Source organism: Stigmatopora nigra, chromosome 22, assembly GCF_051989575.1.
Source record: "Stigmatopora nigra isolate UIUO_SnigA chromosome 22, RoL_Snig_1.1, whole genome shotgun sequence".
NCBI classification, from domain to species: domain Eukaryota; kingdom Metazoa; phylum Chordata; class Actinopteri; order Syngnathiformes; family Syngnathidae; genus Stigmatopora; species Stigmatopora nigra.
Window position 1 is genome coordinate 2,909,427 of NC_135529.1, and position 11,667 is coordinate 2,921,093.

The window sequence follows — 11,667 nt, forward strand, 5'->3', positions numbered from 1 at the left end:
GCCTTTTACTGACATTGCCCGTAGCAATAATGTCAAACCATACAAATCATAACATGTGACCCCATTAAAGAGGCCTATCTGAGGTCAAAGGTCAGAGACTCATCCACAAGTTCAGAGTTTACTACTCATTGTACTGAAGTGCAGATTGAAGCAGCGAGCACACAAAGACAGTCCTGTGCTGATGTAACACAAGGCAACAGAGAAGATAAAAGACATGTTAGAAAGAACCAGCCAGAGGCCATTCGCCTGCCCGTCTGTGCGCATGTTCACATGTATGCATTTGTGCACGGGAGCCAAAGCACACATCGCCCCGTGTGTGATTCTATCATGCCCGCAGCGTTGGATTCCGAACCCCCAATGCGAGTGCCACAGAAGGGTAGAATGTGTTACTAGGATAATCAACTACCATAAGCCTCAATCAGTTGGGGATAATGGTAAATATTATTCAGCTGTCCTGTCTTTACACATCATAGAAATAATACTTTGTCTGCCTCAAGGGAATCTGTTTTGGAGCAGGCCTTGTTCGTCACTTGTATGAAGGAGTGGGATAAAAAGGAACCTCATTGCTTGCTTGATGGAGAATTTGTATTCCACACAAGAAGAGTTTGTTTTCAAAGCGCTTACAATTCATTTCTTCCTCCTCCTACCCATCGCAATTCACTTCTACTCTTCTCCACGCTCAACAAAAGGCCGGTCAGAGGAGATGATAAAGTATGACATATCCGTAAATGCCAGGCTATCACAATCAGTACATTTTCTCTCAGACAGTGGACCTCCAGAAAAGTAGTCATGTGAGACCACAAGACTAATGACAACACATGCGAGTCATGTTATTCACACTGCCATCTATTGAAAGTCATAGGAGACTTAGCTGTTTTGCTGTATTGAGCGTGTGGTTGAGTGGCATGACTGAGAGATGAGCCAGCGTGAAGTGGGCAGTGGTCACAGTGAAGCCAAGTGGAGATGCAGTGGGTAGACAGTGGTAGTGGGAGTATAGTGGGAACTGGATCCCTACATTTGTGTGTTGGACAAAACAACAGGTTGCTGCCTGAAAGTATTGATCAAAATGAATTTTTGCATGGGTCATAACTGCTGCCACTCAGCCAAAGCAAAGCTGTTTTATAATTTAAAACAAGCATGAAAATTTGCATATTTTTTAAAATGACAACCTTCAGTCAACCCCGTGACATTGACTGTGACCAGAACTCTCATTTATGTTATGCACTGACCCATTGGGTCTCATCTGATCTTTGGCTAAACCTAGTGGGGTTAGCATAATAGGAGAACACGAGCCAGGAAAGAAGAAGAAAGCTCAAAGTGGGAGTAAATGCAAGACAAAGTAGACAAAAGGTCAGTGCAGTAGTGGAAAATAATTTATTTTAGCTATGACTATATAAAGATGTGCCAAAGAGGCCTACAGAGAGCAGTTCTTGCTGGCCGGGCTGCAAGAAGCGACACGGTCACGCATCTAATCATCTCATTGCAACTGTCAACTGCTGTGAGAGCACATACTGTGTGAGTACACAGCAACATCCTACTTGAGTGAGTTCTTTCCCACTTAATGATAAATGCTTGCACTACTGCTGTGCTTCTGATATGCCAATAAGATGGGAACACAGCGTGAAACAAAGGCCAACATTAAGGTCACAGGTATACCTTGAGAATTTACCTTTAATTGGGATGGTTTAAAAAATAAAAATTAAAAATAAAATAAAAAGATTACATTTCTGAAACACCCTGGGGTGGGAAAATATGATAGGAATGGTGAAAAAAGATGTGACTTTTTCAAGACAGAAATCCAATGTAATCAATATTTCTCTGGACGTAAATATCAGTATTTTCAAATGATTCTCCTTTGTCGCTATCTATGCAGTTTCAATAGTGCCTTTGGCAGTGTGGCAGTGTAAGTGTGTGAAACGTATTCGATGTGGTAGTATTACCATTTTCCCACAGTCAATAACCTGAATCACTAGTTCACGTACTATGCAAATGTTACCATAGCAACCCAAGTACACAATTCAGACCACTGACATGTTGAGAAAACAAAACAAAGCCAAATGGGATCGTTTACAAATGACAGTAGCACTTTAGGACGTGCAAGACTTTATAGGGCATTGAATTCCATACTGGAAAATTTGTCAGTCCTCATCTTTGCTCCTCTTTCACTGATATCTGATTCCAACTCGCAATCTGCCACTAATTCCAAAATAGCAGCAACTTCAGCCAACAACTCTCCACGGCGACAAAACATTGACAGAGCCTTAATGCTTTTTTTATGCGTCCCAACCCCACCATCTTCAATTCTAATACACAAACAGAAAACACACAAAGTAATAAGCATGGTATGTCTTAGACCTTTTTTTCCCCTATTTGCTGGGGAATCAGAAGGACTCTCCAGAAGTAACATAACACCTTTATTCATAAACACAAGAACATAAATAGCCAGAGTATATCAGGATTTGATGACTCACTGGAACTTCACATGTATCTGCCTGGTGCTATTTGGATTTCCATAGGAATACATCTATTCACAAAATGCTTTTCATTGTATCTTAGTGTACAAATGCTTTAATTCTACAAGGAAAGTTCCTATGTCTGCAACACAAGGAAAAACATTTGTAGTGAGTCAATATTATAGTCAATTGGGTTTAATGCTTTCCCTTGCTCCAGCACAACTAACTCTAGATGATTCACTCTATTACTGGCAAAGGAACTGCACATACAGTAAAGATTTCACAGACATCCTCCAAAAGAATTGGTCACATACAACCGACTATATATGGTTTGGCTGAAATGTTAGTGTATGAGAATTGAAATCACATGATCTGATGTCTTGTCCATGTCCTAAATTAAATATTAAACACTTTTACCAGTATTTCAGGGACTAATAATTTCAAATTGGAAAAAAAACAATTACTGCCTGGAAGGAGAGTGGTCACATGGTTTTCTTAGTGTTGCATCCGCACTGAAGACAGGATGCAGACAATTGCTGCCCTTTATTTTGTACAACTACTTCTACCCCGATGCAGCATTTTTGACCCATATTCTGTTCAGATTTCAACCTTGCACAACTACTCAGTAAGTAAGTACAAATAAATCAATCCAGATGACACATGTTCAAATGCAGTCTTTGTTTTTTCTTAGAACATGTTTTCAAAACCTCTCAAATCAAATTAAAACTAATTTATTGTTAGGTGGAAATGCGAAAGTACTTTATGGGAGCTGAGCTGCCCCTGCTATAACAAACATTCATCTAAAATGGAGCTTTATGTTGAAAAGTGCTCAATTACCAATTTTATTGTTATAGTCTTAGCACATAATTGAGGTATGTGAGTCAAATATGTTTATCAACCTTTATCCTTGGGCTATCTTAGGACTGTGGTCGCTGGCTGTCAGTTATTACATCATCCAAGTGTTGTAGAGGAGTAAAAAAGACTTTGGAGTCTAAATGTGCTCATGGAACATTGACAAAGCATGAGAATCTTATACATCAAACAAAAGGGAATAAAACAAGTGACTCACCATGACGCAAAAGCATGCTGAGGTGATGCACTTCTAGTAAAAGGTCCTCTGCAGAGCACAGTAGTTGGATTGAAATGAAAACACCTGTGTTGACTGCTGATGCAAGTGATTGATCAGCAGGGTTTTTTTTTCTTTTTTTCCTGCACACATTAAGTCAGGATTGTCAGCAACAACAGGTGCAGATAATATACAAGATCAGTGTCTGAGTGAATCCAATGTTACAAAATGCATATCCTTGACCGGACATGCTTATATATATATAAATACATTAAAAAAACATTTCATCAAGTGTAGTTTATTTTTGCTTTTGCTTAAACGTTTGGTTTATTGTCTTACCATGTATGGAAACATTCCTTGGCCTAAACAAAAACATCAAACATTCATTCATCCATTTTCTCAACCGCTTATCCACACAAGGGTCGCAGGGGGTGCTGGAGCATATTAGAGCTTACATCAAAGTAGAAGACACCCTAAATTGGTGGCCAGACAACCATTCATGCTCACATTCATACCTAGGTGCAATTTAGAATGTTCAACCAGGCTACCCTGCTTGTTTTTGGCACGTGGGAGGAAACAGGAATATCTGACAGTGAGGACGCACCTGGGATTAAACCCTCAACCACAGAAGTGTGAGGATGACGTGCTAACCACTCCTTCACCAGGCTGCCAACTCCAAACATGGTCAAGTTATTTGGCTTAGGAATGCTAGGCATAGACAAAGGTTGGACTGACATAACAATGTATGACACATTTTTAATTATCAGTTGAAACATCACTTATTTTGTTCTATCAACTTGTGAAAGTTAATAAATGTGGATAAAACTGCTTTGTACCATCAAGACTAGCAGAAAGTGGTCAACAATAAAAGAATAATGATATTAAAATTGCACACAACTATTGCATCTTTGGACATTCAGCTATTTGGCTCTTGCCCTGTTCATAAATTGGTCGGTCTGTGATTTTATTTTTGGATTTCAATACATTGCTCTTCTAGACACACTAACAAATTTAGAATGCAACACAAAGATACACTCATGCACATGCAATCATAAGCTTTACTGTCCCCTTTGTGACAGTTTCTGTCCTTGCAGTTCATGTCAGAACACTGCAACAATGTAAGCAGTGTTGCCCAGTGTAGATGCCATGTGATCGCTGACATTTCCTGCATGTGGTTTGATATAGGAGGCAGACAGATGCCCCGCGCCTTGCCAAATAAACAGCAATGTGCCCAGTTCTCCCATTAAGTTACACAACGCTGGATCACATTGTCAAACAACACAGCATGCACAAGCAGCAGGAGGACATGTGCTCTGCTGTTACGCTGTTGCTCCTGCTACACTGCTGACAACATGTTATGCTGTTGGTTAGCCAATTGCATGTGTCTGACAATGCACGGGTGACCATCACACAATCACTAGATGTGTAGCAAACTTGACTCTTACCTCACATAAATTGGGCTCTTAATGTTTGGCTGCAAAAAACAAAACATTAGCAATAACGTCAACAACTGAAAGGATGAAGGAGCTGCATCCCTGTTTAAAATCATCATATGACTAACTAATGGTAAATAAACAAGACAGTTGACAAAACAGGCACGTTGGTTGTTCAGCATGTTTGTAATTACCGCCTGCATATTTGTTTCCTTCCTTTTGTGTCAACGTCAGAAAGCTGCATACCTTTTATTACACAAAAGTGAAGAATGTGCTTGAGTCATTTGTTTTTTAAGCGCACTAGTTTGTCCAGAAAATCAATGTTATTGGGCTTTTTTCATTTTCTATCCCTAATGTGTATATCACTCGCTAATTTGCACAGAAAATTTCCATCTACAGTGTATGGACCTGAATGCTGCTTGTCATTGGCAAAGAAAAAAATAATCTGCATCTCATTTTGGAACATATCTTGTTATTGCTGAAACCTTCAACAATTAACAACTGCAGCTTCAATGATATTTATAAAGCACAATAGTTTATTGTGGTGTCTGTTGAGATAATTAAATGTCAATATTGTCATTAACTATGACAAAAAAAGCACCAAACGATTTGGTCATAAACGAGAAAGTACAGATTCTGTTAATTTGCTGTTTTCGTTCGGAAAGTGAAACCCTCAACAACAGCCCACAACAAAATACCTGCCCGCTCACACCAAAACTTAGCAGTACTAGGCTGTAATTTGAGTGGAAATTCCTTCTGCATTCATACAAACACATTATACATATCTCACAATGGGTTGATTAAACTTGACATAAAAACCCACCGCCGGATTCAAACCAGAGAAAGTGAATTGTGTCAAAGAGTCTTTAAAAAAAAGAAAAAAGAATGAAGATTAATGGTATAACGTGACATCATTTTGTTATGACAAGATCTAATCTCCATGAACAAGGGGTTTACCAGGATATGCTACAGAACATCTGGGATGTCCTCAGGCAAACCCTCCCAACTTGTCAACTACGTTTGTGAATCAGACGTTATCTTCCAAATGGACAAGCGCCTATTCTCCACATGTCTTAGAGCCTCCTTGTTCTACCCAGGTGCCATTTATGTCTTAATCTCATCTGTGGCCCAAAACAAGATCTTGGGCCGCAGATGAGTTTAAACTCTTTAATCTACATGCATTCCTGCCATTACAGGTAAAAAAAAAAAAAGTGTATCAGTTAAGACAAATACTTCAAACAACACTTCAAGAAACCCATTACTAGTATAAATCAAACAATATTTTCTCATCCTGATTTACCAAAAACTTTCGCCCAAAGCATTATGAGGAAGGTACAACCACTTGAAGCCAAAATATGAAGTTGTCATTCTAGGTCTTAAAGGGAGTGCAAAAGTATTTTGATTGATCCTACCGACATTTTGTTGTGGATTCCCTTCAGATTCTGGATAAATAAGAAGTTGAAAAGACATGTCTTACAACAAAATAATTGACTATGGTATTTAAGTGGAACACACCCTACTGCTTTTTTCCCATTAAAGGGGATTAATTTAGTGTAGGTGTGGCATTTTTACAATGAATTCCAGCAACCTTAGCCCTACCCTTACCTTAACATGGAACTAAACATAATTGCCTTTATTTGATACAAATGTGTGTACATTTAAAATACTTGCCCTGGTATATTTGTGAAGGATGACTTTCCCACAATGCGACAGAGCAGGGCAGTAGGATTCATGTACCAGTGCCTTGAAATGTGAATTACCGTTACAAGAGTGTTTTTATTTAGAAGTTTCAACATCCGTAATTGCATACATTAGTGTTGTTTTGAAACGGGCAAAATTAAAAAAAAATAATAATGAAAAAAGATCGACATATTTTAGGCATGCCTTTGATTATTTTTATCCATTGTTAATTGGTATTTGTGCTTACATTTTTTTAAGGGCGTTTCATCACTATTGGGCGTTAGAAGCGGCTGTGAAGGATCTTAAAAGATTTAAAAATAAAACTATCGGGGCAGTGACGGTTTGACTTATGTAATTAATCAGTGGCTGTTCAAGGTCATGACTAAATTTCAAGTATAATTTAGTTTTACTCTTTAATGTCATAAGCAACCAAAAAAACTGAAATGTCACCTACTCTTCAGAGTTAGGTAGTCCGTAATGGTTCGATAATATTCATTCTGTTTCTAAGAGTCAAAGTCTTCCCCACGGAGTCAGCAGGCAGCAGAGGGAATTCATTTTTACTGTTTGCTGCTCATCTATCACCAACTGTACAAAAACTAGTGGAAACCAGATCCCTTGTCGGGCAGCTGTCGCGTGCAGCTGGTAACTCAAGACCCCCCGACAAGCCTTTTAAATCCACACATGTGGCACTACCTGTCCACTGTGGAAATGGCGATTTAATGCTCTCGGGGGCAGCTGCCACGATTTGGGGTCTTAAGCATTCTTACACTGGATCCATCCATCCGTGCATGCATACATCCCTCTGCCCCTTTTTGGGTGATTGCGCTCAAGTGTGCGGATAAATGGGGAGAGGGGCAATTAGTGGGCCTGTGTTTATGAAACCTAACCAGTGTCTGCTGCTGCACAGTATGTCCACCAGATATGCCGCAAAAGGCAGTCGTTCGGACCTGCCGGCAAAGGGGAAAGAACAGTTTTCTTTAATTGGGGTGATTAATTTGTACTTTATGTATTAAATGATTTGACACAGATTGATGTAAATTAGAATAACAATCTAATTTTTGCTTCTCTTTCACCTTTCAGGAGGTGCAAGACTAACCACATGGCGCGTGCTGCAATTAAGATTCACTGCTGTAGAGAACACTTTGACTACTTGTGGGAAGAAAAGTATTTTAAATACCAGGTTGTAAAAAAAAAACTGTCTGTAAACAATGATGGTACAGGAAAATAATGATTTACCATTAGAGGAGAGGTGGGAGAGACGCCCTACTTGGAAAACAAAGCACAGAGTGTACTTCTAAGAATGTAACATTATCACCAAAAACGCCACAGGCAGAATTTTCTTAGCCTCATTCCTGGGATGGTCATTACACTTCTACATCATATGATAACCATGCTATGCTCGCTTTGCTCAAATGAACCTTGCACCCACCTTGTGATCAATCAATGGTCATTTGGTTGGATGAACCTACTGCCACAAATGTGAATGATGCCATGATTGACATCAATATATTATATCATTTAAATCTGATTAGGCAGCCCGGTGAGAGGGTGGTTAGCACGTTGACCTCACATTTCCGGGGTGGAGGGCTCAATCCCAGGGGGGCTCTTACTGTGTGTAGTTTGCATGTTCTCCCCCGGGCTAGTGTGGTTTATCTAAGGGTATTTTGGTTTCCTCTTAAATCCCCAAAACATGCAGGGGGTATATATGTAGAGTTTGTAAAATAACAGACTGGAATCTTTTTTTCTGACATTTAATTAAAGAGCATTTTATGCCACTAAATTGATGATAAGTTTGAATGAAAGTTTAATCAGCAGGGTAAAGGATTAAACCCACCCCAGTGAGGACAAGGCCTTTAATAAAAAGAAATGCTGGATTTGAGAAAATGATTTTTGATCCAGCAGCACACAGTGAGGATTTAGTTCTGAACAAGAGAAGGGAATCAATTTCTTTATGATGAGCATTTATGAGAAGCCATGGACTTGTTGTACACAAAGAACATTCACCTGCTGGCCACAACATAAAAACATGATGAAGCTTAATTTTGTCATGTCTCATCAAAGGTAAATGATGCAAGGAAATATATTTTAAGTGAGTTTGTCCTATTGTTACCTGTTGTGCCAAAGCTGACAAAATGTTTAATTCTTGAAGGATGCCTGAATTTGATGATTCCTAACAAATTTGGAAAAGAACGCACAACAAATTGCATTTTCCAATAAAATGATGTGTGAAATCTGAACAATGCCGCCTCTGAGATTAGATGCCAAAGGCAAAAATTAACAAATTAATTAATGAATGTCACTTTTGTTTACAGGTCATCGCACATTAGTAAATTAATTGCATATGTGCTACTGGCTTTTAATAATAATCAGCTATTCTTTTCAAAAAAGAAGAATTTTGTCATAACCCATAACTATTGCAACAAGAATTAATAATGCCATGCCCAAGAGCCCAAAGCCGTGAGGCTTTGAAGCATTTCAAAACTTTAAAACCCTAATATTTTAAAACTAGTGTCAATGTAAATTGTAATCCCCAAAAGACCACACCCTCTGTGCATGGAATCTGATCTTCTAGTTAAGCAGGTAATTAAATCTTAAAAGAAAAATGGATTTTTCTTATGAATCCGATCTTTACATTGATCTTCAGTTTAGCATTTGTGTTGCACTGTTTTTGCTGTATTTGCATTACCACTAAAACAAGTACTAGTATGCCTTTCTGACTTAAAGACATAGTCCTGACTCCAAATTCCTATTCTATTTGTTCTACATATAAAAGAAAAATGGTTTGTGAGTAGCCAGGTGTTTCTAGGGTGTGTGTGAATGTGAAACTTGGAGATATTGGCTGAGATTTGTGTGATCTTTCCATAATAATATGAATAATGTAGGGGAAAATGCATCACTTGTTAAAGGGTTAGTTTTTCATGTTTTTGCTATTGTTTCATTCTGAGAAAACCTTCCAAAACTCAGAGGCCTCAATTAATCTTTATCCAAACAGTAACACAAAAGCACGGTATTCTGCTCCCAAATCATTGACGGTTATTTTAACTCACTCATCTCTGGGACAAAGAGCACAATACTCAAGCTCATGATCAAAAGGAACTGATCTTCAGATCCCTTTTCGCTGTCTTTTAGGCTTCAAAAGCCTTCAAATGTCTCACAAAGGAAAGGATGGGGGAGGGTTGCCTGCCTGCAAGGTCAAAGCAGCCAGAAAACATGAACACGTCTAATAATACCTCAGCTGCGTTTTCAGACAGCATGCCTGTTGCCTCGCTGTCTGCCTTTCTCGCTCGCCGTCTAGCTGGCTCGCTGCAATCTGTGAGGGTGACACCGCACTGAGTCAGCCTGGACTTTCCAAATGCTTCTTCTCGTAGGCTTGCAGGAATTAACCAAAGGTTTTACTTTCAAATGCAAACACAGATTGCATTACTTAACACTTTTACTTTTTTTTTCTGTATAGAACCTTTTTGCTTCACTTCAAAAGAGTTCCCTTCTGCGTCACAGTTCCTTGTCCACACCCTGCTATATCACAGATGTTCACCCAATCATTTAATACTGGTTTCTTTTGAATATTTAATTTATTTACAATTTTTTATTAGATTAGGTGAAACTTTATCCATCCTGTACTCATTGGAAATATGCCTTGAGTGTAGTAACTCTGTGTCATAACAGCCTTTTTGTATTGTGTAACTGAAATTTCTGTTGTATCTCAGAAGGAAATTGAGGCTTTTTTTGTAACCTGAATATTTCATAAGACATTTGTAAGTAGAGGCACCACTCTATGTTTTGCTTAAAAATGTTGGAGTTCAAATAAAAAGAGTTATTATTTCTGTTTCATGTGTCAGGTTTACAGTAACGTTTTTTTTTATTAATAAACTGCCTGTTTGAGCATGTGAAACATTTGTTTTTAACTTTTTTTGAAGTTTCAATTATATAAGCAGTTGGCATCCTTTGAAACTGCATCTGTAACTTATCCACTACGGGGACTTTGCTATCCTCACCCTTTTTTCTCTGAAACATTTTTTTGTTGACCTAGGTAAAGTCAAAAGAGCTCTGGAATTCTTCACTAGGGGTTTGAGTCTGTGAGCCTCAAGTCACATGCAAGTGTGAGGTCGACGTTCAATTTTGCAACCTTTTGCACCAAGACAGTCTGGACAGGTTGTGTGTACTGTTACCTAAGTGCAAGAGTGTGCCATTGCTCACATCTTAATGTGAACACCACCTGAGAAATACCAAGAGTTTCTTACATACGGTGAAAACACACAGACCACTGACCCCAAGTCAACTGCGAGCATCCAGTTGCGTTTAGGCAGATCTTGTTAATTTCCGTGAAACTGTTGTTGAGGCTTGTGGTCTGTGAAAAAAAAGTACACTTACATTCTATTGCAAGATTTTCAACCCCTTAAAAATATTATAGGTTATCAGTTTTCCCCTCACTGTTCAGGAACTTAGAAAATTCTGCCTCAGAAGTTTCATTTCATATTTACTACAAGAGTATCTGCTTGTAAATGAAGTTTTTCCCCATCACAATTTTCATAACAATACATTGACAGGGGACAAGTCTGGTGCCAGACCAACAAGTCGGGCCTTCACCGAGTGCTTTCTCATTTACCTCATGTCATCATTCCATTCTTGAAATAGTTTCCATAAGGTCATCTGGAATCACATGAAAATGATTGAACAGTTTCCTCAACATTCTTTTAAGGATTTTAGAAACAAAAACAGAATAAAACCCAATGTTGGTTTGGTGAGTGAGTGAATTTTATTTATTTATGTATTTAGTTTTACTAAACTGTGTTTAAATGCTGTTATTTTCTTAAAACATTTCCTGTACAGTAAACAACGTTTCAGTGATGACGACAGTTCCAACTATTTTCCACTGGTCATTAATAATTCTTGAATGATTTCCGTGAATTCCCAGTACTGACAATCAGTAAGATAACATTTTAAAGTTTGTTTGCACGGTACAGATAAAAAAAGAAAAAAACAGGTCTGTTTCGATCATAAAACATTCAAGAGAAGCACATCTGGGCCTGTTGCT

The 11,667-nt window shown here is 38.4% G+C and overlaps 1 long non-coding RNA gene across 1 annotated transcript; it reads left to right on the forward strand.

The window, feature by feature from the left end:
• The first annotated feature begins 247 nt into the window (after positions 1–247).
• Positions 248–3,112, forward strand: LOC144215739 (uncharacterized). The gene is made up of 2 exons (XR_013330488.1): positions 248–434; positions 498–3,112. It is a non-coding gene; the product is annotated as an uncharacterized LOC144215739 (long non-coding RNA).
• The last annotated feature ends 8,555 nt before the right edge of the window (positions 3,113–11,667 follow it).